This window comes from Anolis sagrei, chromosome 2 (genome assembly GCF_037176765.1).
Source record: "Anolis sagrei isolate rAnoSag1 chromosome 2, rAnoSag1.mat, whole genome shotgun sequence".
Taxonomy (NCBI): Eukaryota; Metazoa; Chordata; class Lepidosauria; order Squamata; family Dactyloidae; genus Anolis; species Anolis sagrei.
In genome coordinates this window covers 237320961-237346373 of record NC_090022.1, presented here as the reverse complement: position 1 = coordinate 237346373, position 25413 = coordinate 237320961, and positions in this window count along the sequence as shown.

The following is a 25413-nucleotide window of genomic DNA, read 5'->3' as shown; positions in this document are numbered from 1 at the left end:
TAGATACAGTGTGATTTTCTGCCTTGATATTCTGGGTTATATGGCTGTGTGGAAAGGCACTGGGTTCAAGCAACTAGAATCGAATTAACTCAGCAATGGGGAGAGGAGAGGTTCTTGATTTTCTAAAAGGCTCATGCGAAAGCACATTGCTTCAGCTTTGGAAGGAAACATTCTGTTTTGTGTGACTCCAAAATTGCCTTTTTGGGATTAGAAAAAAAAGCAATCTACCAGAGACATCATATAATGCCTACTCATTTGGAAGATGGTTTTAAACAATGTGTAAAGCATTGTATCATCTTTTACAAAATATTTAGTTGAAAAAATATTTTTGGCTAAGTGGGAATTCACTGGGTGCCTTGTTTGGTTACACTGTCCACTAGAGAGAGCCACCTCATGCATGTTGAGGTGCTACAGTTATATATGAATTATATAACAGACACTGTAGTCATCACAGTGTGCAGGAATGTGGAAACCTGTGCTTCTCCCCAAATATTTTGGAACTGCTTCTTCCATTATCAACCATCATTACTTATAAGACCAAAGAATGATAACCATAGCAATTGAACAATATCTAGAGGACCTGGTGTTCTCCACCAATGTGGTTTAAGAGTCCAGTGATGTTACAAGGAGAAGATGTTGAGGAGAAGGAGAGGAAAACCATTTGGGGCCATGAATAAAAATAATTAAATAATCAATAAGTCTGTGAACAAATAATTGTTATTTTTAGTTTTCACTTGAACTCCCACTATAGTCTTAAAAATGAAAAGAACCCAGTTTCCAAAGATGTGATGACTGTCTGAAGTAGATGTAATATGTGAATATGCTGCATCTATCTATGAAACATACGTGTGGCATTTGGTTTTTAAACAGCTGAGCATCAGAAGCATCATTGGAATGGGCTGAGCTCCCAAGACCATAAGACCCATGAGGATTGGGCTGGAGAAATTAAATGGAAGATGTTTGTGCCAGAGGATTAGGTAGTATTTTAAGGTCAGCTTTGCAAAAATAAATACTTGTGTTTTTTTTTCTTCACCAACAACTGTGTGCTTTTTAATACTCACAGACTTAGAGATTCCAAGGACACAGGCTTAATGTACTGAAATTTGCCTTCATCCAAGTCACTCAGAAGCAAATTCTGTCTGAAACAGGCAGATTATTATATTCTTGTTAAAACAAATATTAAGAGTATCATTAGTCATAGAGAAACAAGCAACTGCTTGTCTGAACTCAAGGAAAACAGAATTTCAGGATAAGAAAGGAACATGAAGAAAACAGATCTTCAATCTTTGAAAAGCCCAGTGTTTGTGAACCAATTAATTTGCAGTGAACTAATTAATTCCCAAGGCTCAACAGAGCTGCCACCACTGCTAGTAAACAACCAAGACGCACAGCTAGGATTTAACCTGATCTGAAGTAGTCTGCTGCAGACAGCTGATTTCTAGTTCCGGCTGCCTGTCAGACCGCTGACACAATGGGCTATGTCTGTTTCTTTTTTAACTTCACAGTTTGTTGTTTTCCCCGGTCAGACCCTATGTTTGCAATCCGGTTCATGCAGCCTGCATTCACAATTCTTTGTGGTTTCAGAAAGGATGTGGGTGTGAAAGCCAGTATGTGCTAACCTCAACATGCCATTCTTTGGCTTCAAGCTCTTATTTAACTTCTCAGGAGTTTGCTTTATGTATATAGAACTGGAAAAACATCAAGTTCAGATAAAACATTTGCAAAGCTTTCTAAAAGAGTTTTTGAACAAAAGTTTCTTTACTAAACCGGAGGCAAATCATTCATAAAAATGCTACCTGTCAAAACACAATTATTTGGGGACAAGCAACTGGCAAACAGAGCTCTGGGATTTTGCACTCTTCACACACATCCCTTTTTTTGTTGTTAAAATAAGGCAATTGTTCCCACAAATAAGAATTCTGTCTCCCCAAATGAATTTTTTCTCCGGCTCTCAGTTTTCTCGTATTACAGTAACATGAAACTTAGCTGAGCTTTCAGAAATACACTTTAGACACTGAAACAAAAGGGACAAGCAAAGTTACGAAGGGAATGTGAATATAGCAAATATAGGATTCTAGTTGTGAGTGATTTTGAAGGTCTCACTATACAATGCTAGAAATTTGGGGACGGAAGGAAAATTCATTGGAGACAGAATTCTTATTTGGAAGGCAATGCCTCCACCCACTCTCATCCACTTTGTACATTATTGGGACAGATCTGAATTAAAAGATTGCTGGAAATTCATTTTGTGAAGTGTTTCAGTTCAACAACAACAGTGTTATTTCCTGCCTGCCTCTCCTCATGGCTTGAGGCAGGTTACAGCATTACTAAAACATAAACAAACACATAATCATTTTAAAACACTCCGTAAAACATACCTCCATAAAATGCATATCAGAATATACAAAACAGAAACAAGGCATACAGTGAAGTTTAACATTCACCATTGAAACTGTCTGGGAGCATGAAAGTCCAATAGGTTCTGCAGAATTCTACAAATCTCTAGTGCTTATGCTAGATGAAGGAGCCCCTGGTGGTGCAGTGGGTTAAAATGTTAAGATGTTGAACTTGCTGACCGAAAGATTGCAGGTTCAAATCCGGAGAGTGGCATGAGCTCCCGCTGTTAGACCCAACTTTTGCCAACCTAGCAGTTTGAAAACATGCAAATGTGAGTAGATCAATAGGTACCGCTCCAGCGGGAAGGAAACGGCGCTCCATGTAGTCATGCTGGCCATATGACCTTGGAGATGTCTATGGACAATGACGGCTCTTTGGCTTAGAAATTGAGATTAGCACCAACCCCCAAAGTCAGACATGACTGGACTTAATGCCAGGGGAAAACCTTTGCCTTTACCTATGCTAGATGAACAACCAATAACTGTGTTTCACAAGATGATAACACACAAGAGCTTTATCATGGCATGGATAGTTGGAAAAGAAGTGAATATGGGAGGGAAAGAATGTTGTAGACAATCATTAGGTACCTTCAAGAATTTAATTAGAATGTAATAGTGCATGCCCTATCAGCTTTTCATGCTTAACAGAAGCTTCTTGACATACAGTAATTAGATTATGCTACTGGGGACGTATTTCAACATTTAAAAATGTTCTTTATGTCTGTGGCTACTTGGCTGTGTACAAAAATAACTAAAACAACAACAACAAAAGCAAAATGACATAGTCATGATTTTTACAAAGGAAAAGAAACAGATAACAATGAAACAATCAGAAATGGCCAATAAAAATGAGTAATCAAGTAAAGACATTGAGCTGGCAGAGCTCAACTGGTAATGTTGACAGAATTCAACCTGTAATGGTGGTACCAGTTGAACCGCCAGATTGTCCTGATCAGTCAGGCACTCTATCACAACTACAACTCAAAAACCAAATCGTCATCTTGATCATATGTGTTGTCAGGGCCTGAGTCACAGGCGTTTTTGCCTCTGCCTCTTGCTCCATATAAAGTACAGAGTCCTTATTTTATACGTCCAACATCGCACACAAATACATTTGCCTTGGACAAACTGTCACTGCCAATAACAGTGAAACGCAAAGAAAAATATTCAGTAAGACAGTCTTGATTTTTTGCTGCTGGTCATCAGTTATGAAACAGCTTGCATTTCCTTGCCCTTCAGCCTACTGCTGCAATATAATAATAGAGGCAATGCCATCGACTTGCAGAAACGTTTCATTTTTTTTATTTAAAAGGAGAACTTACAGTCCAAAGGAAGCTGATTAGGCCATTGCCATTGCGCTGTTCATTTCAAAACACAGCAGGTTACAAATTACAAGTGTTTACTTTTTGCTGCTGCTATTGCTGTTGGCATGAGTGACTATTGCCATCCATAGGAATACGCTACATTCCTCTAGGTCATATAACAAGATATGTTGACAGCAACCCAACGTAGAATACAAGCACACTTTTTTTCTTGCCAGGCAGATGTTTCATGGATAAAACAGCTTTTGGAACAAACCATCTACAATTGCTGTTGTGTGGAGACTGGAAGACTTGTGTGTGTGTGTGTGTGTGTGTGTATATATATATATATATAAATATATATAACTACCAAAAACATAGGGCCCAGCTACATGGTCCACAAACCCTGAAGTGGACCAGAAGTCACTCAACGGCTTCCATAGATTTCCAGTCACAAATGAGTAAAACCCATTAATGCATTTGTCCCCCAACCCCTGAAATAATCAGACCACACAAGATAGCTGGGTTTAAATAAGGGCAACTTTATTTATAGTTACCTATTTGTATTTTAACTGTTTAGAGCAAACACAACTTCTTGGCTTTGTCTAGCCTAATCCTTAGCTCTGTGGGGCGAATAATGCATCCCGCGTAACCTTAATACGGGTAGCCTCTTAAAACACAATATCTTGCAACTTTATTAAGATAACCAAGCCCAGACTCTTATCCCCCCCTTCCCATTTCTGGTCCATTTTCTTCCCCTCACCTGACCACCGATAACTTCAGGTGAGTGTATTCTTTAATGGCCTGTCAATCCTGAAGGGGGATGCCTGGGAACTCTATTAACTATTTAACTTATTGAACTATTTTCTGCCACTGATTGGGAGCAAATGTCCATTTTGCAGCCACCTGTTCCTCTGCTTGCTGTGCGGACGTCTCACTGAGGCCACATGTCGTTGAGGACTGGGCGACTGTGACGGAGACTGTCGGTGTAGCCCGACCCGCTTCTAGAACAGAAATGCGAGAAAGAAGGGCTTTAAACATTGCTGCTTTACTAGCATGCCTAGCAGGCCTAGGGCCGGCTGGCGCAGCCATCGCCCTTTCTTTCTCCAACTGGTTGACACGAATGAGCGTAGCATTGAGATCTTCTGCTGAGATTCCATCATCGTCGACGCTGTTCTAGTTGCCGGGCCTTTGCCCTTGGGGCCTCCCACATTCTTCTTAGGTGGCATCCTGCAAGGAAAATAATCCACATTGATAATTACTAGGTTGCACTTTCTTAAGACTTAGGGCTGTGAACGAATTTTCTTGTAAGTACGTGATGCATCGTATATGCCCCATAATGTATATTTATATAAACTTATATATTGGGGATTCACAAATGCTTTATCAGTTGACAACACTCTTATTACCAGTGGTAGGGAAAAGGTAAGTTAACTCCCGACATAAAGCCCAGTCTAGACCAACTCTGGGTGTGGCATCCAAATTCCATTGCGGTTTGAAGAACCGGCCTTAACCACAGGCACCCCCCAGGCCATATGGCCTGCATGACTGCATGGAATGTCATGAGCTTCTCACCAGAGCAGCACCTATTGATCTACTCTCATTTACATGCTTAGAAACTGCCATGTTGGCAGAGGCTAGAGCTGACAGTGGAAGCTCGCGCCACCATAGAGCAACGCTCCTGAAACCTTTTGCTCGCAGATATGCAGCTCTGTCCCATAACTCAATGAGCCATGAGGGGCCAAATGGTGGTATAACGTCTTTATCCCTTTTATTTTTATTGTTTTTATTTTTACTTTATTATTATTTTTATTTATTTATTTATTTATTTTATTAGTAATATTGGAATATTAGTATCATTTGTCAGCATTATAGTATTTACATTCCTATAGCTGATATCTCCATGTAAGCATTAGGGAAGGAGACTGCTAGCCCCGCCCCCTCTTTATAGACCGTTCTGGGTGGCTGCCTTCCCCACTGCCAAAATGGCCGCTAGCCATGCGGTCAAGATGGCCGCCAGCCACGTGGCAAAGTCAGGCCGAGCTTTAAGGCCCCCAATGGCCGCCAGCCCGGCTGCACCAAGCGCCAGCCGGCTGGAGTTAAGGGCGCGCGCTGCCCCTCCCATGTCAGCCTGGGCCCGAGGGAGGCTCAAACCTCCTCATCTCGGGCCTGCACAGCATGCCCCAGGCCAGCAGAAAGGGAAAAGAGAGGCCCCAGCCTCAAGCAGGCCGCGCCCTGCAACACTCCTATTCCGCGCCTGCCGTAGCAGGCCCTGAGCCGGCGGGAAGGGAAAGGAGAGGCTCCATCTGCCAAGTGGGCTGCACCCTGCCCCCTGGCAAGGCCCGCCTCCCCCACCCGAAACCCCGCCGGTCCGCACGGAGGAGGAAATGAGCCGCGATCCACCTTTCGCGTCCCCACGGCTCGCCCGAGCGAGCCGGCGGGGACATCAGAAGGGCCGCGGAATGCCCGCGCCAATCCGCCGCACCCTCGACCATGCGGGCAAAGGGTGTATGGCGAGGCGCCGCCAGGCCGGTGACCACGGAGCCCACCAGACCTGCTCTCACTGGGGAATGGCTTGGGAGAGGGGACTAGGCCCCGCTCCCAGCCAGCCCCAAGACCGACCTGCTTCCTGTCCCTTCGAAGGTCGGCTTCAGAATGAAGATTGGAGGCGGGCCAGCCAACTGGCTGGCTCCGCCCCCAATAAGTAGTTCCGGCCGGAACTACTACTTCTTTTCAGTGGAGGGGGACAAACTCCTCTCTCTCCCCAGCAAGCAGGTAAGTGAAAGGCCATTTTGTCTTGCATTTTAAAAAAAGTCAGGAAAGGCTCTGAAAATTCCCTGAAGCTCCAGAGCAGCCCTACACTTTGAAATAGTGTGAACAACCTGGTTCAGATTTGGAACTACTTCCTAATGCTAATGCTACCATCCTATTCCCCTCCTGTGCCATGAGGTGAAAAGGGGGAAGTCACTTATTTGTATCATTCTGACATGAAGATGGGACTGGAATTCCAGAGAGCTCCTGGCCATTGCTCAACACCTTTGCTAATATGAGTAAAGACACCCATGCAACTTGGAACGAGGAAGGGATTGCCCTCTCCTGTCCCTCCTGCCCTCCCCAATTCAAATGGTGTCTTTATTGACAATGGCAAAGTACCGAGTGATGGACAGGAGCTCCCTGGAGGTCCATCACAATAATTGAGCCAAAAGAATTATACAACTTGGTCCAGCCCAACTGGACAGTCAAGACAGTGGGGCAGAAATATGCAATGTAGCTGCCTCCAGGATTGGTTGAGATGTTTCCACTCTGAATATCTAACTCCCATCTGAAATACTGTCCATACAAATATTTTTTTTATTGTAACAAATCTTTCAGGCCAAAACTGCAAGTAGATATATGATCTGGGGTGTAGATACTGGATGGGGCAAATCATAGAATAATAATAGAGTTGGGAGGAAGCATGTGGGCCATCTAGTCCAACCACCTGGAAAATATGATGACTTCCCCTATGTATGAATTGTGCATCCCCAAATCAAATTTTCCTTTATTTCTCAAATGTTCACAAACTCTAGCTGTGTATTTAGATGCAAAAAGAAAGAAAGAGAAAGAAAAAGAAAAGAAAAGAAAAAAGAAAAGAAAGAAAAAGAAAGAAAAAGAAAAGGGGAAAACAAAGTTACCAGAACATGAATATCACAAATATTAACTTAAAGACTTGAAACAATTTGACTAATTCTATGTGGTGCTCCATGCTGTCATACCAGCCACATGACCTCAGAGGTGTCTACGGACAACGCTGGTTCTTTGACTTAGAAATGGAAATGAGCACCACCCTGCGGAGTCAGACACAACTAGACTAAATGTCAAGGAGAAACCTTTCCCTTTCCCTTTATGTGGCACTAGAAATATTGGTACCCAAGGAAAATTTCATTGGCGGCGGGGGGGGGGGGGGGGGGGGGAGGGGGGGAATGTTGTGCAACCAAGGCAATGGAATACTAGTGTAAATGCACATATACAATTCTGCTTCTACAATCTTAAACTGCATGTTAATAAGTTCTTGTGGGTTTTTTCGGGCTATATGGCCATGTTCTAGAGGCATTTCTCCTGACGTTTCGCCTGCATCTATGGCAAGCACCTTCAGAGGTGAGGTCTGTTTGGTAACCAGTTACCAAACAGACCTCACCTCTGAGGATGCTTGCCATAAATGCAGGCGAAACGTCAGGAGAAATGCCTCTAGAACATGGCCATATAGCCCGAAAAAACCCACAAGAACTTAGTGATTCCAGCCATGACAGCCTTCGACAATGCATGTTAATATTCCACATTGGGCAAAATGTCCAGCCATTTCTGTATGAGAATGTGCATCTAAGACACCAAGAAAAAAATGTGCTAGCTAACTGAATAACTTGTGTGTGTCACTATAAATCTCACCTATATGAAAAGCTTTCTAGAACAAAATGTTAACAGTATTTCCCCTATATCTGTGGTACTAGTACTGCCATCGTCTTTTGATCAACTCCAACAAAATATGTTTCTTTAGGCATATCTTAAGCCCTCCAGCATGACTTTACGGTATAGCTCTGCTAGAAGTTGACCATAGACCATTCTAGAAGACCTAGTGAGGCCTAGAGAAGTGTTCTCTCTAAGAATTTACTAGGTTTTCTTGCACGTGTCTATAATATGTTTTCAGTTGTTCATTAATTAAAGGTTGTTATCAATCATGATTTTAATTAACCATGGTAAGTCTGGGAACATTTACACTGTAGATACAGGAATTGTACTCTTTTCCTTACTAACACACACACACACACAAATACATTTAAAAGTAGACATAATATCCCAAGATTTGTACAGCAATTAAAGAAGACTAGAAATCTTCACCATTTGCAAGATTTTAGCACCATTTCAAAATTTTCTTAGCCTCTTTTAATTTTCTTCATCCTCATTTTAGATGTGCTGATAACTGAGCTGTGAACTATAAGGCTGATCAGCATACTCCATCTCACCCCATCTATGTTTTCATGCTCTCTTTTAAAGATATATTTAAGGGTTTTACAAACGTTAAAAATTTAAGGGCAGCTTAGCACAATATAATTACAAGTGCCCCATCTCTCATCAACCCTCTTCCAATGGTGTCATTTCTTGAAAAGATCATTGAAAAGATTGCTGTTAGATCTTTTGATATTCATAATCTGACAAAATGATGCATATCTTTTATCTTTCTATAAAAACTACAGATAGTCTTTGTACATTTCCCTCTCCTGCCTGCTCTCTGCATGAGAAAATCTCTCAGCCAGACAGTAAATCTTCTGTTTTCATGCTCTGTGGCAAAGATCTCAGGGTTTTAACATTTTACCGTCTAACACATGGATATTTGGTAGCTCTGAATGACAGTTGTGTTTAAGATGTTACTTTGAAGTGCAATACTTTAGATGTTATGGAGATGTACATTTTTCATAAGGTAATGAAATCCTTGTCCTCTTCAGAAAGGAATGAGCAATAAAGATTAAAATCATCGTATTAAATTAAGGCAAATGCATTCATAGTAAATCTCATAATGTACATCTAACAAAGTCAACAACATATATCTGTCAGAATACAGCATTTGCTTGAAGTGTATATATGAAATATTGACATTCAGGATTTAGGTTTAGTATGTTCGTAAATGTTTTAAGTAAAGAGTCACTCATTCTTGCCATATGTAAAAACCAACTGGGATGGCTATTATCTTTCTTCAGTGTTGATAATGGGTAGACTTGAGCCTGAATGACTGTTAATGAAAAGATTTGTAGTTTTCAGGTTCCTGGTAGACACTGATTATCTTGATCCGGCACAGTCTGGCTTTAGGCAGGGACGTGGTACTGAAACAGCCTTGGTAGATGATCTACACCGGGAGCTAGACAGGGGGAGTGTGTCCCTGTTAGTTCTGCTGGACCTCTCAGCGGCCTTTGATACCGTTGACCACAGTATCCTTCTGAGATGCCATGCAAAAATGGGACTTGGAGGTACTACTTTGCAGTGGCACTGGTCCTTCCTGGAGGGATGGTCCCAGAAGGTGTTATTGGGTGACACCTGTTAGGATCAACAACCATTGTTTCGTGGAGTCCCTCAGGGCTCAGTACTGTCCCCGATGTTATTTAACATCTACATGAAGCCGCTGGGGGAGATCATCTGGAGTTTTGGACTAAGATGTTATCTGTACGCAGATGATGTCCAAATCTGTCACTCCTTCCCACCTGTTACTAAGGAGGCTGTTCAGACCTTGAATCGGTGCTTGGCTTCTGTGTCGGACTGGATGAGGGCTAACAAATTGAAACTGAATCCAGACAAGACAGAGGTCCTTCTGGTCAGTCGAAAGGCCAAACAGGGCATAGGGTTACAGCCTGTGTTGGATGGGGTTACACTTCCCCTGAAGACTCGGGTTCGCAGCTTGGAAGTGATTCTGGATTCATCGCTGAGCCTGGAACCCCAGGTCTCGGCAGTGGCCAGGGAGCTTTTGCACAGTTTATTTATTTATTTATTTATTTATTTAATGCACTTATTAACCGCCATTCTCAGCCCATAAGGGCGACTCATGGCGGTGTACAGTACACATAAAAGACAGTTACAAAATCCATTTCAACAACATATAAACAATACACAATTTACAAACTACACTAAAAATCCGCTTCGTCTCTTAGTAGCATCATAGCCCATCTCATATTCCTTGTTCCATTCCAGTTCTCATTACCATATTGTCTTGCTGTTAGCACTTAATTAAATGCCCTCTCGAACAGCCATGTCTTAAGGCTTCTCCGAAAGGACATGAGGGAGGGCGCCTGTCTGATGTGAGCAGGGAGAGTGTTCCACAGCCGGGGGGCCACCACCGAGAAGGCCCTCTCCCTCGTCCCCGCCAGCCGCGCCTGTGACGCAGGCGGGACCGAGAGAAGGGCCTCCCCAGACGATCTCAAGGTCCTCGTGGGCTCGTAGGCCAAGATGTGGTCGGAAAGGTATTTTGGGCCGGAACCGTTTAGGGCTTTGTAGGCCAAGACCAGCACCTTGAATTGGGTCCGGTAGCAAATCGGCAGCCAGTGGAGCTGGGACAACAAGGGCGTTGTGTGCTCCCTGCCACCCGCTCCAGTTAGTAACATGGCTGCCGCGCGCTGAACCAGCTGAAGCTTCCGGGCCGTCTTCAAGGCCAGCCCCACGTAGAGAGCGTTGCAGTAATCCAGGCGGGATGTGACAAGAGCGTGTACCACCGTGGCCAAGTCAGACTTCCCGAGATACGGGCGCAGCTGGCGCACGAGCCTGAGCTGTGCAAATGCTCCCCTGGTCACCGCTGAAACCTGGGGGTCCAGGCTCAACGATGAGTCTAGGGTCACACCCAAGCTGCGAACCTGCGCCTTCAAGGGGAGTGCGACCCCATCCAGCACAGGCTGTAACCCTATATCCCGTTCGGCCTTGCGACTGACCAGGAGTACCTCTGTCTTGTCTGGATTTAATTTCAGTTTGTTCGCCCTCATCCAGACCGTTACAGCGGCCAGGCACCGGTTCAGGACCTCGACAGCCTCCTTAGTAGCAGGTGGGAAGGAGTGACAGAGTTGGACATCATCTGCGTACAGATGACACCGCACCCCGAAACTCCGGATGATCTCACCCAGCGGCTTCATGTAGATATTAAACAGCATGGGGGACAGTATGGAACCCTGTGGCACACCACAAGACAACGGTTGTGGTGCGGAACAGGAGTCCCCCAATAACACCTTCTGGGTGCGGCCCTCCAGAAAGGACTGGAGCCACTGCAAAGCAATGCCCCCAAGACCCATTTCCACAAGGCGCCCCAGAAGGATACCGTGGTCGACGGTATCGAAGGCCGCTGAGAGGTCCAGGAGCACCAACAGGGACACACTCCCCCTGTCTAGCTCCCGGCGCAGATCATCCACTAAGGCGACCAAGACCGTCTCGGTACCATGCCCCGGTCTGAAACCAGACTGTGCCGGATCCAGATAATCCGTGTCTCTCAAGAATACCTGGAGTTGTGAGGCCACCACGCTTTCCATGACTTTGCCCAAGAAGGGGAGATTGGAAACAGGCCGAAAGTTGTCCAATTTAGTGGGGTCAAGTGATGGCTTCTTCAACAGCGGCTTTATAATAGCCTGTTTTAGGCTCGCTGGAATCTTGCCTTCCCAAAGGGAGGCATTCACCACCACTGTTACCCACTCAGCCAATCCCCCTCTGGCCTCCCTCAGAAGCCAGGATGGGCAGGGGTCTAGGATGGACGTGGTGGGCCTCATACCTCCAAGTATCTTGTCCACATCCTCGGGTTTCACAAACTGAAAAGAATCCATCAAAATAGGACAAGCAGGTGCTCTCGTTACATTCTCGGAGTCTGCATCTAACGCGGCGTCCAACCCAGAACGGATCAAGGCGACTTTGTCTGCAAAGAACCGAGCAAATGCTTCACAGCGCGCGACCGAATTGTCAGGGCTCCCACCTGCAGTGGTGGGAGTTAAAAGACCTCTGACAATCCGAAACAACTCCGCCGGACGGTTCTTTGCAGACGCAATAGTGGCCGCAAAGAAAGTTTTCTTTGCGGCCTTTATTGCCGCGGCATATGTCCTAAGAAAGGACACAAACCGTGCTCTGTTTGACTCGCTCGGATCCGAACGCCACACGCTCTCTAGTCCCCTCTTCCTTCGCTTCATCACTGCCAGCTCCTCAGTAAACCAAGGGGCTGGTTTAGCTCGGCTACTTGAGAGGGGACGTTCCGGAGCAATCATGTCAATAGCCCTGGCCATCTCCCCATTCCAGAGAGCCACCAAGGCTTCGACATGGTCACCTACCGAGGTGGCGGGAAAATCCCCAAGAGCCATCAGGAATCCATTTGGATCCATCAGCCTCCTGGGGCGGACCATCTTAATAGGTCCTCCACCTTTGCAGAGGCTAGGGGGCGCAGTGAGCCTAAATCTGATCAGGAAGTGGTCGGTCCATGGCAACGGAGAGATGGACAACTCCTCCACACCGCCACCCTGTTCCCATCCCTGGCAGAAAACCAAATCCAATGTGTGTCCAGCACAGTGGGTGGGGCCAGATATTTGTTGGGACAGCCCCATGGTTGCCATGGCAGACATGAAGTCCTGAGCCGCACCTGTGAGGGTCGCCTCGGCATGGATGTTGAAGTCTCCCAGCACAAGGAGCTGTTGAGACTTCAACGCCAGGCTCGAGACCACCCCCGCTAGCTCAGGTAGGGAGACTGTAGTGCAGCGAGGTGGACGGTACACTAACAGGATCCCTATTCTGTCCCGGTCACCCACCCTCAGGTAGACGCTTTCAAAATTTGCGGTCTGCGGGATGGGGCACCTGATCAGATGGATGGAATCTCTATAGACCACTGCGACCCCGCCTCCCCGCCCTCCGGATCTCGGTTGGTGCTGCACGGAATAACCCGGAGGACAAAGCTGGGTCAGATTTACTCCTCCAGCTTCATCCAACCAGGTCTCCGTGATGCACGCCAGATCTGCCTGCTCGTCCAGGATTAGGTCCTGGATCCAGGTCGTTTTTCCGTTGACAGATCTGGCGTTCAACAGCACCACCTTCAGTCCAGAGGGTCCGCTCACCTGGTTACACCAATTTACCTTAGGAGACCGAGTTGGAATTGTTAGTGTTTTGGATGGTTGGTCCGAATTTGGCCGAATTTGAGGTCTCCTTTTCCCGCATCTCCTCCTTCCCACCACGACCTCTATGGGGGCCCCTCGGCTAGTGGAACATCTCCCCTCCTCCATGCCGCAGTTCCTGACCAGGGTTTTAAACTCTATTTTATCAGATGTTTGAAATGTTGGCGTTTTTTCTTGCCAGTTGCTTTGGTCTTCTCTATCCCCCCTCCCCTCCTCATTGTTCTTCACAGGTTCCCACCCCCTTCCTCCCCTGCTTCCTTCACCAGTCAATAGTATCAAAGATAGTGTGCATAGGAGGGTGGGGAACCACATGGGTGGAGCCAAATTCGATGGATGGTCAATACAGATGGTAAACGTTCAACCGCAAAATAGGGTGGTCCCTAGAGTGCTAGAGTCTTAAGTGCAACAGTAGTAATAGTAGTAATAGTAGCAAAATCCACAGCTACCAGGGTAGTTCTTAAAGTGCCAGAGTTTAAAGTGCGTCGAGATATTAAAGTGCAATAAGCAACAAAGCACAAAAATTGGCCCTCAATACTACTAAAGTGCGGCTGGAGGATCGGAGAAGGGATAAAGTGCAAACAATTGGCAATAGAGGCAGGCGCCTTAAGGTGCTATGCTATGTTCTTAGTTACCACATTAGCAGCAAGGTAGAGGAACTTAACGTGTAATGTTCGCAATATGTAACACGATAGTTAAAGAGGTTGGCAGTTAGCAAAAATGCTGTGATTTAGATGTAAACAATAGACGACCGATGGAAAGGCGGATGGCCCTCCAGGGGTGGACAACACGGTGATGGACAGTCCAGTTGGTTTATACAAAAGCGGCCCGCACAAACGGTCTGCACATTAACGGTCAACACAATGGTCTATACAACGTAGCACAATGAGAGTCCGCACCAGAGAAGAGGTGTTCACAGTTTGCCCGATGGCGAGGGCCAAATGATGGAAAGACAAGGCCAGCAGCGAGGTAGGGAATGGGCAGGTCTAGATGGTAGGGGCTGCAGAACCACGCAGCACGGCAAGGGGCCCAACAGCGCGGCAAGATGGCGGGAACTCGGCACTGGATCTTTTTCCCAAGGGGAGAGGCAGCCGTGGCATGTCTCTCTCCTCAGCTCTCTCCTCAGTTCTCTCCTCAGCTGCAGCAGCAGCAGCAGTGGCAGCAAGCGGGCCCGAGCGGCACTTCAAGCCGCCGACGGGACCAGCAGCGTCCTCACCGGGGAGCCTGCCACGCCAGAGTTCCCTCCACCAGGGGGGAAGCCAGCCCGTCTTCTCCGCGGCGCGACTTCCCCGCGGTGTGCTTCTCCCTCTCCTTCAGCCACAACGGCTGGATAACAAGGCCGGGAGGCGGAGGCGGACAAGGCAGCAAGATGGCAGCTCTCTCCTCAGCTGCAGCAGCAGCAGCAGCGGCAGCAAGCGGGCCCGAGCTCCTTAGTTCTCTCCTCGGCTGCAGCAGCAGCCGCAGCGGCAGCAAGCGGGCCCGAGCGACACTTCAAGCCGCCGCCAACGGGACCAACAGCGTCCTCGTCAGGGAGCCAGGGAGCCTGCCACGCCAGAGTTCCTTCCACCAGGGGGAAGCCAGCCCGTCTTCCCCGCGGCGTGACTTCCCCGCGGCGTGCTTCTCCCTCTCCTTCAGCCACAACGGCTGGATAACAAGGCCGGGAGGCGGAGGCGGACAAGACGGCAAGATGGCGACCACGATGGAACCTGCGCCGGGCCAATCAGTCGGCGGCAGCGGCCCCGACGGCGGCGGCAGGACCCAACGCCGGAGTCGGCCTAGCAGCCCAACAGTCCCTGCCGGAGGCCAGCAGCGCTGGTAGGTTTTTTTACTTCGTTAGGGAGAGCCCGCCGTGTTTTTAATGGCGGCGCCCCTTCTCCTCTCCTACCTTCTCCTCTCCTACCAGTTGCGCCCATACCTTGGGAATTCTGACTTAGCCACGGTAGTCCATGCTCTGGTTACATCCCGAATAGATTACTGCAATGCACTCTACTTGGGGTTGCCTTTGAAGACTGTTCGAAGACTTCAACTAGTCCAACAGGTGGCAGCCAGATTACTCACCGGAACACCATACAGGGAGCATACCACACCCCTGCTGCGTCAGCCCCACTGGCTGCCGGTTCACGAGCACAATTCAAAGTGCTGGTCTTGGCCCATAAAACCCTATACGGCTCTGGCCCAGCTTACTTATCCGAAAGTATCTCTCTCTACTTTCTACCTCGTAATTTAAGATCTACTGGGGAGGCACTGCTCTCAGTCCCACCAGCGTCTCAAATGCGTCTGGTGGGGACGAGGGACAGGGCCTTCTCAGTGGTGATCCCCCGCTTGTGGAATTCGCTCCCCAGCGAGATTAGATCGGTGTCCTCCCTCCTTACTTTTAGGAAGAAACTAAAGACGAGGTTTTGGAGCCAAGCCTTTGGCTAGTGGGCACAGCAGCACTTTAGGCACTGAACTCGGACAATAGGATTGCTATGAAAATTGGAAACGGCTATATGACTTGTGATTATGTGGTTTGTTCTATGTGATTATGTAATTTTAATTAATATCACTGTTTAATTTTTATGTAATAGGATTTTATATTGTTGGTTTATATTGTTGTTATTGATGCTGTTGGCATTGAATTGTTGCCTGTGTTAGCTGCCCAGAGTCCCCCCTCGGGGGTGAGAAGGGTGGGGTAGAATTGGTGTAAATAAATAAATAAATGGTGTGCCTTTTGGCTGAAATGTACATGGGGCAGCATCTTCCATCTCCTCCGCAGGCAGCAAACTATAATGCATCTATAATGTAGAATTAATGCAGTTTTATACCATTTTGTGGTTTGGTTAAGCATTAGGACTCTTTGGCAAAGAGCTCTGGTCATCTGCTTCATAGTCCTAAACTTATGGCATCACTGAATTTTTTGTATGATCTTCATGCATGATTGTATGTTTTGATGTACAGTGTTCTCTCTTGTTACATCTGTGTAGGAAAATATAATGGTTTAGGGTTACTCAAATCAGGCTTGCAGAGTTACAACCCTTGCATTGAATGTCAGTGTTGTGCAACTATATGCAAACATGTAACTGAATGCACAACCAATGCAAATCTGCATTCACAGTGGCAACAATTCTTGAACTGAGTACAGGCATTCTGCATCAGACAAAAGTTTACCATTGCTTTCATAGGGGAACTTATACAAGTATAAGACACGAATAGGAGTGTGCAAAGATAATCTTAAGCAACTAATGAAAGATTCCTACTTTCCAAGCCTGCCCTGGCTCCTTATTCTCATTTTATAAGTAGCCAACTTTGCCATTTTCTTCACCAGTCCATCACATTTCTGCCCTTCCACGCAACTCAAGCACAAATGGATAGTGCATCTTCTAACTGAAAAATAGAGTGCTTTGTTTGACATTGCTTAATATTTACAGTCAATATATTTATCTAGAAAGGAAAGAGCTTTATGGTTTGGCATCAGATTGTCTCCCATAGGCATACATTTACTTAGAATTCCCTTGCTGTTTGCATAGTATTATTTTAAAACCTTCCATTATACTGCTTTTTGTTTGCCACTTGCCATTGGGCATGTTTATTTCCTTATATAAGTTCCTGATGAAGGTACTGTTCTGCTAGTTCTTCCCAAGTACTGTTTATTTTGTGAAGACAAAGGGACATTGAACGAGAGTTGGCATGATGTAGTGACTGAAAGACTGCTAAAATCATGAAGTACAGATGGGTGGAAATTTTATTTTGTTCCTTTTTAATTATTTTTTTTTAAAAAAAACTTCCCAAAAGTGGAAATAACCATCTTTAAAATAAGACAATGAAAAATTATAGATTTACCCATTCACAATGATTGTTGAGCATTTAACCTTTAAAATCTTCTTTATTCAACCATGTTTGTGATTCTGGGTCAGGGTTTCAATCTTACACATAACAATTACATTGCACAAATTATTTCCATATTGATGATGACTCTTTTGATTTTTTTAAAAAACCCATAAATTATACTCATGAATTTCAAAGAAAGAATCTGCAATTTTTTAAAAAATGAGGAAAAGGTAAAAAAGGACAAATTTGTCCACTGCTGTCATGGAGTTGCTGGTTTGAATCCTGTCTTTGTCATGAACCTGTTATGGCTTTAACCATGAACATACCTTCTAGATAATCAGCCTCATTGAAGGTAATAGGCAGGACCTGTTTGTAAATGTGGATATTGTTGTACTATAATGTCCTATAAAAAGTTCCTTTCAGTCGTGACCTACCATGGATGACAAGGTGACAATCCAACACAGCTCAACCATGTAGCATTAGAAAATGCTGACCATTTCCACTACCTTGGCAGCCACCTCTCCACAAAAGTCAACATTGGCACTGAAATACAATGCCAATGCTTCAGCTCTGTGAGTGCAGCATTTTTCTGAATGAAGCAGAGAGCATTTGAGGAACGGGACATCTGAAGGGATACCAAGGTTCTTATTTATAAAGCTATTGTCCTCCCAACCCTGCTATATACCTGCGAAATGTTGACTGTCTTACAGACGTCAGACTCATCTCCTTGAACGATTCCATCAGCATTGCCTCTGAAAAATCCTGAAAATCTCTTGGGAAGACAGGAGGACAAATGTCAGCAGGATGGAAGAAGCAAAGACCACCAGCATTGAAGCGATGCTCCTATGCCATCAACTCTGCTGGACTGGCCACATTGTCCAAATGCCCAATCACTGTCTCCCTAAGCAGTTATTATACTCCCAAATCAAGAATGGGAAACGTAATGTTGGTGGACAGGGAAAGAGACTTAAAGATAGGCTTAAAGCAAACCTTAAAAATTGTGGCATAGACACAGAGAACTGGGAGGCCCTGGCCCTTGAGCACTCTAACTGAAGGTCAACAGTGACCAGCAGTTCTGCAGAATTCGAAGAGGCATGAATGGAGGGCAAAAGGGAGAAATGTGCCAAGAGGAAGGAATGTCAAGCTAATTCTGATCAGGGCTGCCTTCCATCTGGAAACCAATGTCCCCACCCTCACCCCGACTTCCTCCTTAGCCCTCCCTTGGGCAAAATACCTGTTCTTGATCAATCATTTTTGGGGAAGTTATTTGCTAAAATCTTCATGGAACTGAGGATTTTAGATGTATGCTTCTCTAAGACAAATAATTCAATATTCTTGCACTACTTATTTGATCTGATATAAATTATGTAAAAGTCGCACTCAGAGGAGGCTTTAATCAAAGCATCTGTAATTTTACATGTAACTTTTCTCCAATTCAGAGTGTCAGGCCAAAGGCCAAATCAAGTAAAAATGTCAGATGCGTGATTTCAGATTCTGTCCCTGCTGACACCAGGCACAAGGAGTTCTTGCAACACATGCAAATACAATGCCCTTTAACGTCAGAAAGAGTTTTAAAAATAATTTGATCTGAACTTAAAGAGTTTAAAATATCAAGTGAGACTTAACATTTCTTAATGTTTCTTTACATTGGGTGATTCTGGGAAAGAAGAGCTGTACAAATATGTTATTTTCCTTCATGAAAGAAGAACCTATTGTCAATTCTGTGAAAATGAATTTTTCTTAAATTTTCCATTTGCAATGGCCAAATTCAATAGGTGCAACCATTGCCAGCACAGAGAAGATTTTTTTTTGTACTGGTAGTAGGCTGGTAGAACAGTTGTCATGGAAGTGGGTAGAGAATACACTCTTGCTTTTACTCACACTCTTTCTACAATGCTCCAAGCTGGGGGGCAATTCAATGTTTTCATTGGTCCTTCTCTGTCAAGAGGGTAAGAGCTTTCCAATTTTGTGGGCTGAACTCTGGACAATAGGCACAGTATAATAGCAGCTTGTGAAAATCACAAGCCTTAATTGTTTTATTGCTGTCCCTTATACAGTGGGCTCTTAGTATCCGCTAGAATTTGATTCTAGGATCTCATGTGCTTACCAAAATCCATGGATGCTAAAAGCCTGCTATATACAATGGCACAGTCAAATGGTGCTTTTTGGATTGGGTGTGTGTGTGTATTTTTAAACTGAATGGTTCAATCCGGAGATGCAGGAATTGTGGATACAGGTGGTTGACTGTATTTACTTAGGTTCTGTTTTTGAGTTGTTATGATCCAAGGTGCACACTCTTCTCTGCATCCACTTTTTGACTAGTAATGAGTAAACTAGAATCATAGAATCAAAGAGTTGGAAGAGACCTCATGGGCCATCCAGTCCAACCCCCTGCCAAGAAGCAGGAATATCGCATTCAAATCACCCCTGACAGATGGCCATCCAGCCTCTGTTTGAAAGCTTCCAAAGAAGGAGCCTCCACCACACTCCAGGGCAGAGAGTTCCACTGCTGAACAGCTCTCACAGTCAGGAAGTTCTTCCTCGTGTTCAGATGGAATCTCCTCTCTTGTCGTTTGAAGCCATTGTTCCATTGCGTCCTAGTCTCCAAGGAAGCAGAAAACAAACTTGCTCCCTCCTCCCTGTGGCTTCCTCTCACATATTTATATATGGCTATCATATCACCTCTCAGCCTTCTCTTCTTCAGGCTAAACATGCCCAGCTCCTTAAGCCGCTCCTCATAGGGCTTGTTCTCCAGACCCTTGATCATTTTAGTCGCCCTCCTCTGGACACATTCCAGCTTGTCAATATCTCTCTTGAATTGTGGTGCCCAGAATTGGACACAATATTCCAGATGTGGTCTAACCAAAGCGGAATAAAGAGGTAGCATGACTTCCCTAGATCTAGACACTATGCTCCTATTGATGCAGGCCATAATCCCATTGGCTTTTTTTGCCGCCACATCACAATGTTGGCTCATGTTTAACTTGTTGTCCACGAGGACTCCAAGATCTTTTTCACACGTACTGCTCTCGAGCCAGGCGTCCCCCATTTTGTATCTTTGAATTTCGTTTTTCCTGCCAAAGTGGAGTATCTTGCTTTTGTCATTGTTGAACTTCATTTTGTTAGTTTTGGCCCATCTCTCTAATCTGTCAAGATCGTTTTGAATCCTGCTCCTGTCCCCTGGAATATTGGCTATCCCTCCCAATTGGGTGTCGTCTGCAAACTTGATGATCCTGCTTTCTAGCCCTTCATCTAAGTCATTAATAAAGATGTTGAACAGGACCGGGCCCAGGACGGAACCCTGCGGCACTCCACTTGTCACTTCTTTCCAGGATGAAGAGGAAGCATTGGTGAGCACCCTCTGGGTTCGTCCATTTAACCAATTACAGATCCACCTCACTGTAGTTTTGCCGAGCCCACATTAGACTAGTTTGTTTGCCAGAAGGTCATGGGGGAGATTAAATGTTTCTTATCCAGTCTCCCTAAGTAAGTGAAAAGGAATAACCTACCTCATTTCTCTTTGATCTGGTAATATTAGATTTTCATCTTAATTTCCAAAAAGCCTGCGTGCTTGCTCTTTCTTTTTTCTTTTCTCTCTCTCAATCTCTCTCTCACACTCTCTGTGTTATATAAATGACAAACTGTGAGCAACTATGGTAGGCACTTCAGTGCCTAATATTTAATGATATCATCAGTTTCCCCGAGTAAGTGAGAAGTAGTAACCTACCACATTTCTCTTTGATCTGGTAACATTTAGATTTTTGTCTTAATTTCCAAACAGATCTCCTTTCCTCCCCCCTCCTTGTATAAATGACAAGCTGTGAGCAACTATGGTAGGTACTGAAATGCCTAACCTGCTAGAATCACAGACACCTTAAAGGGCCAGACTCAAAAGTGACTTCAATACAGAGTTTATTAAAACAAAGGAAAAAGGATGCAGAGACACTTAAATGCAGTGCCACTGGTCAAAATTCAAGAAAAACTAGACCTAGTTCAAAAAGGGTTTACAGGAATATAATCCAGATTAGTTGGATAAAAGAAACGAATCAAACAAAGCGTTCTGAGGTCAAACAAAAAGGCACAGTACACAACTGGTTAACAAAAGGAGGAGTCACAGGAAGCGAAGCGTCGTCAGCCGAAGTCCAGGGTCGAAGTGGGAGAAATCCAAAATAGCGCAGCTCCAGAGTCCGTAGAAGCAGCGTCTTTAGCCAAGCCGATCCATGTCCAGGAAGGGAGAAGTCCACATTCACCAAAAACCAATCCGGGTCAATAACATGCAAATGATCAAGAGATTCAAACTGCAGAATCCAAACCAATGCCGAACACAAAACTGGCAGTAGCAAGTCACAAAGCACGAACGCATACCAACACATTGCCTTCTGCAAGGACCCCTCATCCCTGAACCCACTTTTATTACAACTCATCATCAGATGAACTGACAACCGCCCCATCATTATCCCCCGCAGCTGTTTCCAGCTCTTCACGTGAAGAGCTCTTCCAGCTCTTCATCTCCTGTCAAGACTTAGATTCTCCCCAAGACTCAGTTGGATCCCCTGATTGCCAGTCTTCACCCACAGAGAACCCCATAAAGGTATCACTAGTTGTTGGTTCCTCACAAATAGCTTGCACTTCTCTTATCTTAGTCCAATCCATGGTGTCTCCTTCTTCTCCTTCACTCATTGACCCATCATCCCCAGAGAATCCTTCAAATGACTCCTCATCTGTAGGCGCTGTAAATATGTCCCTGATCCTCTTTCTCTGCTGCTCATCATCAGATTCCTGCTCCCGAGTAACCCTTTTTCCCCTTCTCGCACCCATACTCATTGACCCATCATCCCCAGAGAATCCCTCAAACGACTCCTCATCGGTAGGCACTGTAAGTATGTCCTGGATCCTCTTTCTCTGCTGCTCATCATCAGATTCCTGCTCCTGAGTAACCCTTTTTCCCCTTCTGGCACCCACACTACTCTTGTAATGTTACTCACAGGCTCTACTACAACATAACCTTTAGTGATATCATCAGGGACCATTCTTAGGTCTCCATTTTTGGCCTGGAAACCTTGGGGCCTGGGATGACCCCAAACTGAAAACTTTACAGAGCAGCCTCAAGAGGAGCAGCCATAAAATCATGGAAATTGTCAGTTTAAAAAATCTCACAGAGAGAAAAGTGGGTTTCAGACATGTACTAAACTGACCTGGCTCAGCAAATGATGCCTACCATAAGCATTCATTTGAGCACACCAAACATCATTATCTTCTCAGAATGATCACTGTAGTTGCATATTTTCCAGTAGTTTTCACTTTAAGTCACTCTTTCAGAAGAATTTGCTGCCCAGTCCTCTAAAAAAGAATTCTATGTTCTCCTTTTAAAATCTGCAACTGTTTGAAATGTATTTCATCACTGGGGACCTAAATTAAAGTTTTCACCAGTCACATAGCTTTTTCTTCTTCTCCTTGACCAGATGGATGGCAGATAACCTTGAAGCATATGGGTACACTGATGCTTAACAGTGCAATCCAATACATGGCCAGTCAGATGTTAATTCCATGGGATCCTGTTGGACCTGCTCCCAGGTGAGTGTGTATAGAATTGCTGCCCAAACCCAGTGATGCACATCTGAAAGGTCTACTGTAGGTCGTTGAATATACTACAGTGCTGTTTTGTTCTGTGGGCTTTAATCAGTCTCCGTGAATGATGGGGAAAAAATTTGCCGTTCAGCAAAAGTATCATTTATGCTGATACTGGAACAGTGATATAATTATATAGAATGCAAAACATTATTAATTAACACTAGCATGCTAAAAAGTGATCATTGACAGTTTGAGTTGGACATGTTGGAAAATTTAACTTAATCCACATTTTTGCATGGGCTGACCTTATCTGTCCTTCTCGGACCAATGCACAGATCTGGGATCATACTGCTCATTTATAGCAGTATAATTACATTTTCTGGCATGACTGCATCCTATGGAATCCTGGAGTTTGTATATACGTTTACATAAAATAATAATAAACCTGCAAAGGTTGTGGAAAATGAACACGCAAAAATACTGTGGGACTTTTGAATCCAGACTGACAAAGTTTTGGAACACAATACAACAGACTTCACAATTGTGGAAAAGAAAAAAGTTTGGATTATTGATGTTGCCATACTAGGTGACAGTTGCATTGAGGAAAAACAACAGAAAAACTCAGCCATTATCAGGACCTCAAAATTGAACCACAAAGGCTCTGGCATAAACCAGTACAGGTGGTCCCAGTGGTCAACAGCACACTGGGCGCCATGCCAAAAGATCTCAGCCGGCATTTGGAAACAATAAATATTGACAAAATTACAATCTGTCAACTGTAAAAGGCCACCTTACTTGGATCTGTGCACATCATTCGAAAATAGTCCTAGACGCTTGGGAAGTGTTCGACTTGTGATTTTGTGATACAAAATCCAGCATATATATCTTGATTGCTGTGACATACTGTGTTTTTGTGTCAGTGAAATAATAATAAACTTTATTTATATTCTGCTCTATCTCCCTGGGGGTCCTCAGGGTGGATTCCAACAAACAAAAAGGCAAACATTCAATGCCTCAACAACAAGTACAAATGTAATAGTCCAGAATAACCTCAAGTAAAAAGGCAGCTTAAAGATAACATCTATAGCTTAAATAAAATATAAAAAATAAAAACATAATATAAAAATACAGTAAATAAATAAACAATCAGAAATTAAACTAACATAAACTGTGAAAATAAAACATCCAAATTAATTTATTATATTGCTTTTTATTAACCTGCTCACTATCAGATAATATCTGAATTAAAAAAGAAGATAAATGCTTTAAACTCTTATCAAAATGTATCAAAATCCTAAATTTAAACTGCCAGAAAACCCAAACTGATAGGAGATTTCAAAAAATCCACACAAAGTACTTTTAATTTTTGTTTGCAGTAACATCAGAAGATTTTAAAGCAAGGGTGGCAGTCATAAAGTACTGTTATTGAATTGCTGTTTTCTAGCCACCTTGGATGGTAAAACCTATGGTGGTTTCAAAGAAAAATGACAGTTTAAAGCTTTTGAGCCCTAGCACTTCTCTTGGGAATTAAATCCTGGCCTATGAATGTATAATCTATTTTTTTTGCACACCACAATGTACAGAGAGAGATTTTGTTAAGTTTTTTTGAACTACTGGTGGTTAGTAAAAGCCCAGAAATTCTTATGTCTTGCCTTTATGCTCTCTTATTTTGTATCTCTGCAGTTTCACAGAGCTTTCATTCCTCTGGTCAGTGTTTCAGTAGCTTGTAATCTGAATTTGTGTTCTTGGTTCACTGATTAACATGTATGTGTTCATATATCCTCACTGGATGTCCACAAACCAAGGCTGGATTTGGATACACAACCATTACTTTAAAAAATGCCTTGGCTTCTTCCCTGGTTTAAAAGAGTGTTCTCTCTAAGGTACAGTGGCCTGCTTCCATTAGAAAACAAAGGAGGTATTAAAAGAATTTTTCTTGAATATATCCCGAGGCACATCCTGTCTGGCTGTAAATTCTTTTACCTTCACAGGAAAGTTGGGAGGATCGTCTAATAGAATATTGCAGAATTTTCCATTCACTGGAAACTTTTTCTCCCAGCCAGCCAAGGAGCCTAGCCAAGAAAGAAATCCAAAGACTCTACTAATGAAAAAGGGTTGAGAGGAAGACCTAAGTCACAAAAATATGATTGTATTGTATAATAGTATTGAAAACATTATACAAGCTTTATCTTTCAAAATAGTTTTCCATTAGATATATAACTCAGATTCTTAGTTATTTGAATTATTGTTTCTAAGGGCTTCTCTACTTTATCTCTTTAACCCAAAGTGTGCTAGGAGTCAAACCTGGATGGCCAGATGATGTCTAGAGATGTTCACTTCTTAACATGGGATAAACCAAGCTGAGTTGGTTTAACTCTATGTCATGCAAAGTCGGGGGATGCTCTGGATCCTCCTTCTCCTTTCCTGTGGTTATGTGATCACCTTTACTGATGGCCAGAAACTCTTCAGAACTCTCTGGCCAGTTGCAGCTTTGACAGGTACAACAGCACAGGTAAGGATGGCAGTCCATCTGGCCAAATTGATTTCGGCCTCACTGGGCCATCTGGATTCTCCCCCCCCCCCCCATTACTTCTGAGAGCTGTATCTGAACAGTTCTGTGGCATCTGAGACCAGTCAGGGGCATTTCAGCTCTCGACTAGCCCAGATTTTTGTGTAGGTATAGATCAGCTGTAA